At 34.7% G+C, this 11,643-nt stretch overlaps 2 long non-coding RNA genes across 2 annotated transcripts; both read left to right on the top strand.

The window, feature by feature from the left end:
• The first annotated feature begins 3,086 nt into the window (after positions 1-3,086).
• On the top strand, positions 3,087-5,294 carry LOC139876899 (uncharacterized). Its single transcript, XR_011768352.1, has 3 exons — positions 3,087-3,197; positions 4,523-4,581; positions 5,158-5,294. It is a non-coding gene; the product is annotated as an uncharacterized lncRNA (long non-coding RNA).
• Positions 5,295-9,116: 3,822 nt separating this feature from the next.
• On the top strand, positions 9,117-11,347 carry LOC139876743 (uncharacterized). Its single transcript, XR_011768264.1, has 3 exons — positions 9,117-9,294; positions 10,627-10,685; positions 11,262-11,347. It is a non-coding gene; the product is annotated as an uncharacterized lncRNA (long non-coding RNA).
• Positions 11,348-11,643: the final 296 nt, after the last annotated feature.

Genomic DNA, 11,643 nt, shown 5'->3' on the forward strand with positions numbered 1-11,643 from the left:
GTTTAGAATTAACTAAACTATGTTCTAGTGATTACAAGTATACACCTTCGAATAAGATAGCTTTATATGTATGAATCGAATGATATTATGAACATTATTACTACCTCAATTTCCTTGGATAAACCTACTGGAAATGAGAAAAATAGATCTAGTAGGTTTATCCATCATAATGTAACTGTTATATGTAACTGTCATAATGTAACTGTTATATGTGGGAACCATCATAATGTTGTTATGAACATTATTAACGATCTTGTTAAATGTTGTTAACCCATTATTTATTATAACAAATGAGATGTTAAATTATTATATTATCATGATATTATGATATATAATATATCTTAGTATGATATATATACAGTTAAATGTCGTTACAACGATAATCGTTACATATATGTCTCGTTTCGAAATCATTAAGTTAGTAGTCTTATTTTTACATATGTATTTCATTGTTAATACACTTAATAATATATTTACTTATCATTTAACATAATTAACCAAGTGTATCAATATCTTAATATGATTCATATGTACCTAGTAAGACGTTGTTATAACGATAATCGTTATATATATCGTTTTCGAGTTTCTTAAATTAATAGCCTCATTTTTATGTATATAACTCATTGTTAAAAAACCTAATGAGATACATACTTATAATAAAATCATGTTAACTATATATATAACCATATATATGTCATCGTATAGTTTTTACAAGTTTTAACGTTCGTGAATCACCGGTCAACTTGGGTGGTCAATTGTCTATATGAAACCTATTTCAATTAATCAAGTCTTAATAAGTTTGATTGCTTAACATGTTGGAAACACTTAATCATGTAAATAACAATTTCATTTAATATATATATAAACATGGAAAAGTTCGGGTCACTACATTATAAATGATGATAGATCACGATCATGATGATGACGATTTGGCTGTATGATGAGGTTATACACGATGGTGATAATATCTGTGATGAAGATGAAAATGGTGTCACGATTTTTGTTATGATAATGATAATTAGAAACGAGAAAGTTACCGATGAAGTTTGATGATGATGGTGACGAGCTGCTAAATTCATCATCATTATCATTCACTTTTCTTGTACGTACCTGTTCTGCTGTATGAACGAAGAAGAAAACCATTACGCAAACCACTGCTACTCGATGATTGTTTTCTGTTTTTATTTCAATCGAACCACACAATCAAAAAACGTAGAACCTGCTGCTATTATTCCTGCTTTTGTTTATTATTATAGCAACGGGAATGAAGAAAGGCTGTGAGGATGATAATATATTAATGATGATGATGATTGAACACCGAAACTGTGATGACCCGAAGATTTCCGACCAAATTTAAACTTAATCTTTATATGATTTCGACATAGTAAGCAAAGCCTGTAATGTTAAGTCTCAAAAAGTTTGAACTGTTTCATATATCAAATTACCCTTTGACTATTCCCGACGATTCACGAACAATCAGTTGTAAATAAATGTATAGATAAATATGAATACAAGTATACATAGATATTATTATGAACTAATAAAATGCATTCCAATCAATTGGAATTAATAATGTGAAAATAAAATACAGAATAAATAAGTTATTAATATAATATATATATATATATATATATATATATATATATATATATATATATATATATGAATTTTGGATATAAATAACATTATATGGATTGTAAACTATAAATATTAAATATTTGATATAAGTTATTATATATTATATAATTAATAACTAGGATAAAAGTTATAAATTGTGAGATATTAAATTAAAAATATAGTTGTTACATTAATATTATTACTTTCATTGTTAATGAAATAAACCTTAACAATTATAGTAATATCAGTATTACTAATAATATATATATATATATATATATATATATATATATATATATATATATATATATATATATATATATATATGAAATTGATGTGTATAAGTTGAGATATTAATATTAATATTACTATTAATATTATTATGAGTAATGATAATAATAACATTATTGACAATATTATTACTACCATTTAATTAGGACTAATATTATTAGATTTATTAAAATTATCATTTTTTTATATATTGTTAACATCAGAATTAAGGATATCATTATGATTATTGTTAATTTTATTATTATTGATATTATTTATATATTATTAATATTATCATTAGTACATGAATATATCGATTAATACAGATTAAAAACCAACTACATCCACATATACATATACAGAACATGTTTATTTATATAAATAAATACATATACAGAATATACATATATATAAATACATCTATTTACTTATATAATTACAAATTTATATACGCGTATTTAATAAAAAGAAATTCTATTCTGTTAAAAAATAAACTTAAACACAGACGGTAATCATTTGACAATCCTTTCCAAAGTTGTAGCTAATTGATCACCTAGTACCAATCAGAGTTAAATCACAGGAACAATCCAAATGCTGTTAAGGGTCGTTCTCCAAAATTTTTTTTTTTTACTTTATCTGATTTGATCTGTCAAAAAATCCAATAGCTATAAAACAAACGAAAGCTCTATCAAAATCTTTTAAGTCATCAATATAATTAGCAAGTATAATGTAACATACTGATAACGGCCCTAGTTGTAATTTACCTTTTTGCCCTTCTTATCCGTTCTGCGTTTCTAAAGTGTATTTTTTGTGAATTAATTAATTATTAAGTGTTTTAATAAATTATTAGTCCAATGGGTTCGTTTTGTGACCAGGGTCACAGAACTTATTTATTTATTAAATTTGGACTCCGTTTGGGCTCTCGAAAGAGGTACGTTGCGTTTCTGAAAATAGATAAATACCCGTGTTTTATCAGGAATGAGATTTAATCCCCATTTAAGAGCCAAAAAAAACCGTCCCTTGTTTTATTTTGGTACTGTACTTGTTTTTTTGGTTTCCCCTTCCGTTGTTTCAATCGACACACATACAAACACATCCATAAACTCTAGTTTTGATTAATTGAAGATTGAAAGATGAAGATTAAATTACAAGCTCAAATTTGTGGTGGTCCTCCTCTCTCTCCCTCTCATTTTCTGTCACGACCCAAACCCACCACCACCATAAAACCCTAGCTTTTTAATTATGAAGATGGTGATGAAAAATTGGAAGCTTCATTCATGGTTTCTTGCTTCTTTTAACATCTAGTAAAGGTTTGTCTTCAATTTGTGTTTATATCCTTGTTTATTTTGAGGTTCTTGTTAGTTTTTTTATAAATGTTAATTATATGGTTGAATTGATGCTTGAATCTTTGAAATTAGTGATGAAAGTGCTTGATTTATGCTAGATTATGATAGTGTAATTGTTGGTATTTATCGTGGACTAGATTATCGCTTGAAAGTGCAAGAAATAGCAAAAATTGGAGATGCACCATGGGTGGACAGCAGTGATTCGCTGCTATTGCTGCTTCTTTTCAGGCGGTTGACCGCCGCTGCCGGCTGCATCTGGCAGCCATCGGTGGTGGTTGGTGGCCGGTAGCGGTGGTTGTCATTTTTCGGTATACGGGACGGTTTAATTTAATTGTTTAGACCTCGACCCGTTCGTGTAAATTTAAGTAGTATGTTATGCCATTTAGTATTTGATTTAGATGTTGAAATTATATAAAAATGTTTATAAGCGGATATACATTTGATGTGCATATAGGAGTTTAACCCTACCCGTTTGTATTGTTTGTGAATATTTAAGTGGTTAGATTGCCCATTTGAACTCATAACCCATTTGTTAGTTTTAGATTTGGGTTGTAACTATATGGGTATGCATTTCTTTGCTTGAATCTTGATCTAGAGTGTTGGTTTAAGCTTGTGGATTGTTATATACTTATTGCATATATATGTTGTGCTTAATTGTTAACATTTAAATTGGTCCTAAACTGCTCGAAACTCGATTTTGTGGGTGAAACCGAGGGGGACAACAGCGTAGCTGCTGCTACTGTTTTCTGCTGCTGCCCGGGACTATTTCAGCTGCGATTTTTCAGCTGGAGGTGCTGTTTGCAGCCCTCATTTGCTGCCGTTGCAGCCCTCTTTTGCTGTTATTAGCCCGCGTGGTGCCAACGGCTTGACGTGGCCCGAAACTTGTTTGCCCGTACCTTTGTTTTGTCGTTCGTGTGTGTTGTTTTATCGCCCGTATGGCTCATGACCTGCTCGTTTTGACATGTTTAGGGTATATATATATATATATATATATATATATATATATATATATATATTTATATATATATATATATATATATTTATATATATAAATATTGCGTATAATGTTATAATGTTAAAATGTGGCGTGATCTGTATATACATGTTTATATATATTTATATATGCATATCGTATAAAGTGGTAGTGTTTTAAGTATGCATATATATATATATATATATATATATATATATATATATATATATATATATATATATATATATATATATATAGTGTAATATTGTTAGTAAATGTGACGTGATTTACTAACATGTTCAGTATTTGTTCTCAGGTGATACTGACAAGGAGAAGACTCGGTGACATTAGACTACCGAGTTAAGCTGGCGATCGGTGAGTGAGTCTATCTCCGGATAGAGTTTGAGTAGCAAGTCACGCTACTATCGTTTACTCTATTTTATTAGACTGTGATTATATCCGATTGCCATGATTAGATATATAATTGCCATGTTTAGATAATGGTTAACATGTTAGTGAATTATTACATGTTGTTGATACTGTATGATCTTATGTGTGCACTGTGTTTGACACCAGCCGGGCCTGGGGAGGCTGGGGACTCTTAACCGGGCCTGTAGAGGTTAGAGTTCGTATGAGGTCAGCCGAGCCTGGGGAGGTTGGGTCCAAAGGCTACTCATTATGGAGTATAGTTTGAATGACGCATCCCCTGCATCCGGACGACTATACTGTGAATCGAGTAGCGAGGACTATCGGTAGACTCTAGCCCGATCAACTAGGAGTCGTGTGCTCGTACAAGCTGCCGATCCTCGTATTGTCGTTGTCTTTGTTTGTATGCTGTTAGGACGTTAGCATACTTTTATGTGGTTGCTGATTGATGCTTAATCTTTATCTGTTAGATAGATCCATTCACTTAGTAGTTGTGCTAATTCCCCCACATCTCCACCCTTGCAGGTTCAGTACGATTGCATGTTAGATACCAGGGTGAAGATGGGATGCGGGATGATATGTTTGACAAGTCGAAACTCTGATGTCGTGTCTTTTGTTATTAGTGTCTTTGCTTAACGTAACACATGGTTTTTATATATGTAACGGACTTCTAATATTTGATATAATATTAATGTAATGTAATACAGGTGTCGTGTATATTACGTGTCATATTTTATAAACAGGACTTCCGCTGTGACTTAAAAAAAAAAAAACAGGGTGTTACAATTGTGGTATCAAAGCGTGGATTTGGCAGCGTGTTCACGGAAGTGACGTGTTCCCAAATCGTGTGTTGAGTCAAACATATCTTGGGGGATGGGTTAAGTGAATGAGATTAGTATAACGGCGTTAGTTGTTAGTTGCTAACCAATGTTATACTAAGCTTTGGTGTGAGATGTTGTGTAGTACATGTATGGTTGATAGTGACGGTGATGCTGTGACCCCGAACGCCCCTGGAACACTCAGAGCTTCATAGTACATATGTGTATTAGGTAAAGAATCTCAGAAACAGATGTCAGGGTTGTAAGGAATGATGTCTGGGTTGTAAGGTCAGTTACCAAGGGATTCCGGTCAGGTAATATGAGTTAAATATGAGTTAGAATAGTAAGTGTAGGTGGACATAAGTATGTACCTTTGGGTCAGACGGTTAGATAGTGTTGGGCGGGTGTTCAGTTTTGCTTTAGGTAAAACTGCAGAGGGTAAAAATAAATAAATAACAAATAAATGATAAAATAGTAATAATAATACGGGAAAAGGGGGTTCAGTTGGACAGTTGGTGGGAAGTTGACCCATTCGGTATTGCGGGTTGAAATCATTCAGTAATTAAGGAACTCTTATGGATTTAATCCAGTAGAAGGACCAAGACAGGAAGGTACGAGTTCTATGTGAGGAGTAGGGTGTGATGGGTACGGGTCACCCTACTTCACGATATGATTCTTTTGACGGCGAAATAGGTGAGTTGTGGTAAGATAAATTAGAAATTTCAGTTATTACCCTTCAGAGGTAGTTTTGGATGGATGGATCAGTGTATGGGACGCGGAGCATTTCGGTGTTCATCAGATCAGAGGTGGAGTTCTGGGGCGGGGTCTGGGGCACAGATTTCTTCAGTCGGGTAATCTTCTGATCTTGTGGTCGGACCAGAGAGAAGGAAACCCACAGTGGATACAGTTAGAGCACACCAGATGTGTCAGAGGCTAGTGATACATATGACAGACTCGACTGACGGTACGTGTTTATTACATTTTTGTAATTTTTATTATTACAGTTGGTAATATGTAGTTGCATATAGTAAGTCATCAATGTGGAAATGTATGCTAGACAATTGTTGTGTGATATAGTGGAAACTGTTTAGATGGCCTTAGACTAGTTTCCTGTTTAGTAATGCATAGTGGCTTAAGTATTGTAATAGGTTGCCATGCTAGTTGAGACATGTTATTTGTAATGCGTGCAACCTGTTGACGTGACGTGTTTGTATTGTTGTAATAGTGCCATTCTTTATTTATTGGATAGTTATCCTGAATGCGATTGGCCTATTAGTCCAGACTTAGTTTATGTTGCTATGCCAGAAGAGTTGGTGGGAATCAAGACATGTAGGAAGTCTTTTTCCATACCATTGACTAATGACCGTCGAGACACACGCAGTGACCCGTAGGGACTGTTTTAGGGTTGTAGTCCCCTTATGTCTTGACCATAGACTTGAGCCTTAGTTAGTGGCCTTTTGAGACATAGTCTGTATGCTTAATAGACAGTGACAGAACCAGTAGATGTGACTGGACCAGTAGTATCCTTGTATGACTGGACTTGTTGTGTAGGACCCATAGGGTTTCTCTAAGAAACTATTTTCCTTCATTGGCCAGACGTGACCTTGCGTGTGGTCCTTAAAACGTAAGTGCAAACTGTTTCCTTGTATTGGTCTCTTGGGTGAGTAGAGATGGATTTTTACATGACCGAGGATTGAGTTTTGGGTGTGAGTTAACCCTAAGACTAGGGTGAGTGTCCGATTGTGAGTGAAGTTGCGATTAGTATCACTTAAGGAAGAATCGATGTAAATTGATAATACCATGTTCAGGAGGTACTGTAACTGTAGAGTACTTAGAGAGAAGTGTTGGAATTTACTAGTGTGTTGCGAAAGAAGGATGAGTTGGGGTACATTTGAACAATGAAAATGTGCCAGGAGGGTTGTAATCGGATAACAAATTTAGAAAGCCAGAGTTTAGAATATATTTGTTATTAGTGGATTGTAACTGCCAGTGATAAGAGTTAATAGATTGCGATCGATTGACGGACTCGATTAGGATCTTGCTCCGAAATACCCGAATTGGAGATATGATTTGGGATGATGTATTATGCCTGGCCAACGGAATACATCATGGTACATCATACAGTAGTTTCGGGAGTCGGTGGAGATGTAGCGATTGAAAGTATGTTTTGAATTTCGAAGGATTTTGACCAAAAGTTGACTTTTCTGACTTGTGCTGACGGATGTAATGTACCTAGACTTTTTGTAATTATTAGTTTAATAAGTTTGGATCGAGGATCTGATAGAATCTTAACCTATTCATGACCTTTGAAGAATAACTTTAACGATGTCGGACAGAGGAATTAAGGTTATTTGAGGAAATTAACCATTAGACAATCACTTCCGGTATAGGATGATGGTTATTCTATAATTGGGATTCATGATTTAGTGATTAGATTTTGACTTGGAACTGTGTCGGTAAGCGGTTCTACGATGGATGAGAGGACCAGAAATGCAATTCCGTCATTAAATTAGTGAGTGAATATCGACACGATTGAGCGAATTTCGATGAAATTCTTAAATATCAAGATTGAAAGAGGTATTAAATTACGGAATTTGGGTAATTTAGTGTAATCCGAGTTGACTTAGCGATATTGTAGTGATGAAATTATCTAAGTTTGCGTGTTCTAAGGTAAATGATAGCCATTAAGCAGTGTTTTAGACTGAGTTGATTCGAGAAAATTCGATGAACGTGACTCGGGGATAACCCCAAATCATGATTGACATATATCATATAGGGGGTCATTAGTGGTGACTCGAGAGGTTAGTGTGTAAAACCTAGATGTAAGATGGAATTTTCGTGGTAATTTGTAAGATTGATAACATATCAAGTTTGGAATTCGGACGGAATTAGACCTGTTCAGTTATTAGATAGCGGCAGGTTTTCAGCATTAAATTACTTTTGTAAGTGGTGTAGACTATAATCTAGATCAGAGTGTAGGGAAAGATTCGGATGTTGTGTAGTGTAAATACACTTGCAGATCAACGTATAGCGAGTCTTGACCGTTTGGCGATAGTCTTAGCAGACGGTGTGTTTCACTTTGGACTAGTGAGTTAGCTTTTGACCTACTAGTATGGACAGAGCTTTGTAAGGCGTATGACCGTAAGACATGTTATGACTTAGGTCTAGTTGTACCCGTTGTGATGGTTTGTAGTACCCATGACCTTTGTTAACCTTGATTGACCATATTCTGAGGACGGAATCTCCTTAAAGGGGGTAGATTTGTAACATACTGATAACGGGCCTAGTTGTAACTTACCTTTTTGCCCTTCTTGTCCGTTCTGCGTTTCTAAAGTGTATTTTTTGTGAATTAATTAATTATTAAGTGTTTTAATTAATTATTAGTCCAATGGGTTCGTTTTGTGACCAGGGTCACAGAACTTATTTATTTATTAAATTTGGACTCCGTTTGGGCTCTCGAAAGAGGTACGTTGCGTTTCTGAAAACAGATAAATACCCGTGTTTTATCAGGAATGAGATTTAATCCCCATTTAAGAGCAAAAAAAAACCGCCCCTTGTTTTATTTTGGTACTGTACTTGTTTTTTTGGTTTCCCCTTCCCTTGTTTCAATCGACACACACACAAACACATCCATGAACTCTAGTTTTGATTAATTGAAGATTGAAAGATGAAGATTAAATTACAAGCTCAAATTTGTGGTGGTCCTCCTCTCTCTCCCTCTCGTTTTCTGTCACGACCCAAACCCACCACCACCATAAAACCCTAGCTTTTTAATTATGAAGATGGTGATGAAAAATTGGAAGCTTCATTCATGGTTTCTTGCTTCTTTTAACATCTAGTAAAGGTTTGTCTTCAATTTGTGTTTATATCCTTGTTTATTTTGAGGTTCTTGTTAGTTTTTTTATAAATGTTAATTATATGGTTGAATTGATGCTTGAATCTTTGAAATTAGTGATGAAAGTGCTTGATTTATGCTAGATTATGATAGTGTAATTGTTGGTATTTATCGTGGACTAGATTATCGCTTGAAAGTGCAAGAAATAGCAAAAATTGGAGATGCACCATGGGTGGACAGCAGTGATTCGCTACTGTTGCTGCTTCTTTTCCGGCGGTTGACCGCCGCTGCCGGCTACAGCTGGCGGCCATCGGTGGTGGTTGGCGGCCGGTAGCGGTGGTTGTCGTTTTTCGGTATACGGGACGGTTTAATTTAATTGTTTGGACCTCGACCCGTTCGTGTAAATTTAAGTAGTATGTTATGCCATTTAGTACTTGATTTAGATGTTAAAATTATATAAAAATGTTTATAAGCGAATATACATTTGATGTGCATATAGGTGTTTAACCCGACCCGTTTGTATTGTTTGTGAATATTTAAGTGGTTAGATTGCCCATTTGAACTCATAACCCATTTGTTAGTTTTAGATTTGGGTTGTGACTATATGGGTATGCATTTCTTTGCTTGAATCTTGATCTAGAGTGTTGGTTTAAGCTTGTGGATTGTTATATACTTATTGCATATATATGTTGTGCTTAATTGTTAACATTTAAATTGGTCCTAAACTGCTCGAAACTAGATTTTGTGGGTGAAACCGAGGGGGACAACAGCGTAGCTGCTGCTACTGTTTTCTGCTGCTGCCCGGGACTGTTTCAGATGCGATTTTTCAGCTGGAGCTGCTGTTTGCAGCCCTCATTTGCTGCTGTTGCAGCCCTCTTTTGCTGTTATTCACCCGCGTGGTGCCAACGGCTTGACGTGGCCCGAAACTTGTTTGCCCGTACCTTTGTTTTGTCGTTCGTGTGTGTTGTTTTATCGCCCGTATGGCTCATGACCTGCTCGTTTGACATGTTTAGGGTATATATAAGTGTATGTATATATATATATATATATATATATATATATATATATATATATATATATATATATATATATATATATTGCGTATAATGTTATAATGTTAAAATGTGGCTAGATCTGTATATACATGTTTATATATATTTATATATGTATATCGTATAAAGTGGTAGTGTTTTATCTATGCATATATATATATATATATATATATATATATATATATATATATATATATATATATATATATATATATATATATATATATATAGTGTAATATTGTTAGTAAATGTGACGTGATTTACTAACTTGTTCAGTATTTGTTCTCAGGTGATACTGACAAGGAGAAGACTCGGTGACATTAGACTACCGAGTTAAGCTGGCGATCGGTGAGTGAGTCTATCTACGGATAGAGTTTGAGTAGCAAGTCACGCTACTGTCGTTTACTCTATTTTATTAGACTGTGATTATATCCGATTGCCATGATTAGATATATAATTGCCATGTTTAGATAATGGTTAACATGTTAGTGAATTATTACATGTTGTTGATACTGTATAATCTTATGTGTGCACTGTGTTTGACACCAGCCGGGCCTGGGGAGGCTGGGGACTCTTAACCGGGCCTGTGGAGGTTAGAGTTCGTATGAGGTCAACCGAGCCTGGGGAGGTTGCGTCCAAAGGCTACTCATTGTGGAGTATAGTTTGAATGACGCATCCCCTGCATCCGGACGACTATACTGTGAATCGAGTAGCGAGGACTATCGGTAGACTCTAGCCCAATCAACTAGGAGTCGTGTGCTCGTACAAGCCGCCGATCCTCGTATTGTCATTGTCTTTGTTTGTATGCTGTTAGGACGTTAGCATACTTTTATGTGGTTGCTGATTGATGCTTAACCTTTATCTGTTAGATAGATCCATTCACTTAGCAGTTGTGCTAATTCCCCCACATTTCCACCCTTGCAGGTTCAGTACGATTGCATGTTAGATACCAGGGTGAAGATGGGATGCGGGATGATATGTTTGACAAGTCGAAACTCTGATGTCGTGTCTTTTGTTATTAGTGTCTTTGCTTAACGCAACACATGGTTTTTATATATGTAACGGACTTCTAATATTTGATATAATATTAATGTAATGTAATACAGGTGTCGTGTATATTACGTGTCATATTTTATAAACAGGACTTCCGCTGTGAAAAAAAAAAAAAAACAGGGTGTTACATATAACTACTTCACCTTGTAACTCAACAAACACCACGAAAACCCAATTTATTCGAAACCACTGCTAATGGCTTGTTATCAATCGAGAACCATCACTTGAACCTGCTGCTGTTACATCGTATATT

This window comes from Rutidosis leptorrhynchoides, chromosome 11 (assembly GCF_046630445.1).
Source record: "Rutidosis leptorrhynchoides isolate AG116_Rl617_1_P2 chromosome 11, CSIRO_AGI_Rlap_v1, whole genome shotgun sequence".
NCBI lineage: Eukaryota > Viridiplantae > Streptophyta > Magnoliopsida > Asterales > Asteraceae > Rutidosis > Rutidosis leptorrhynchoides.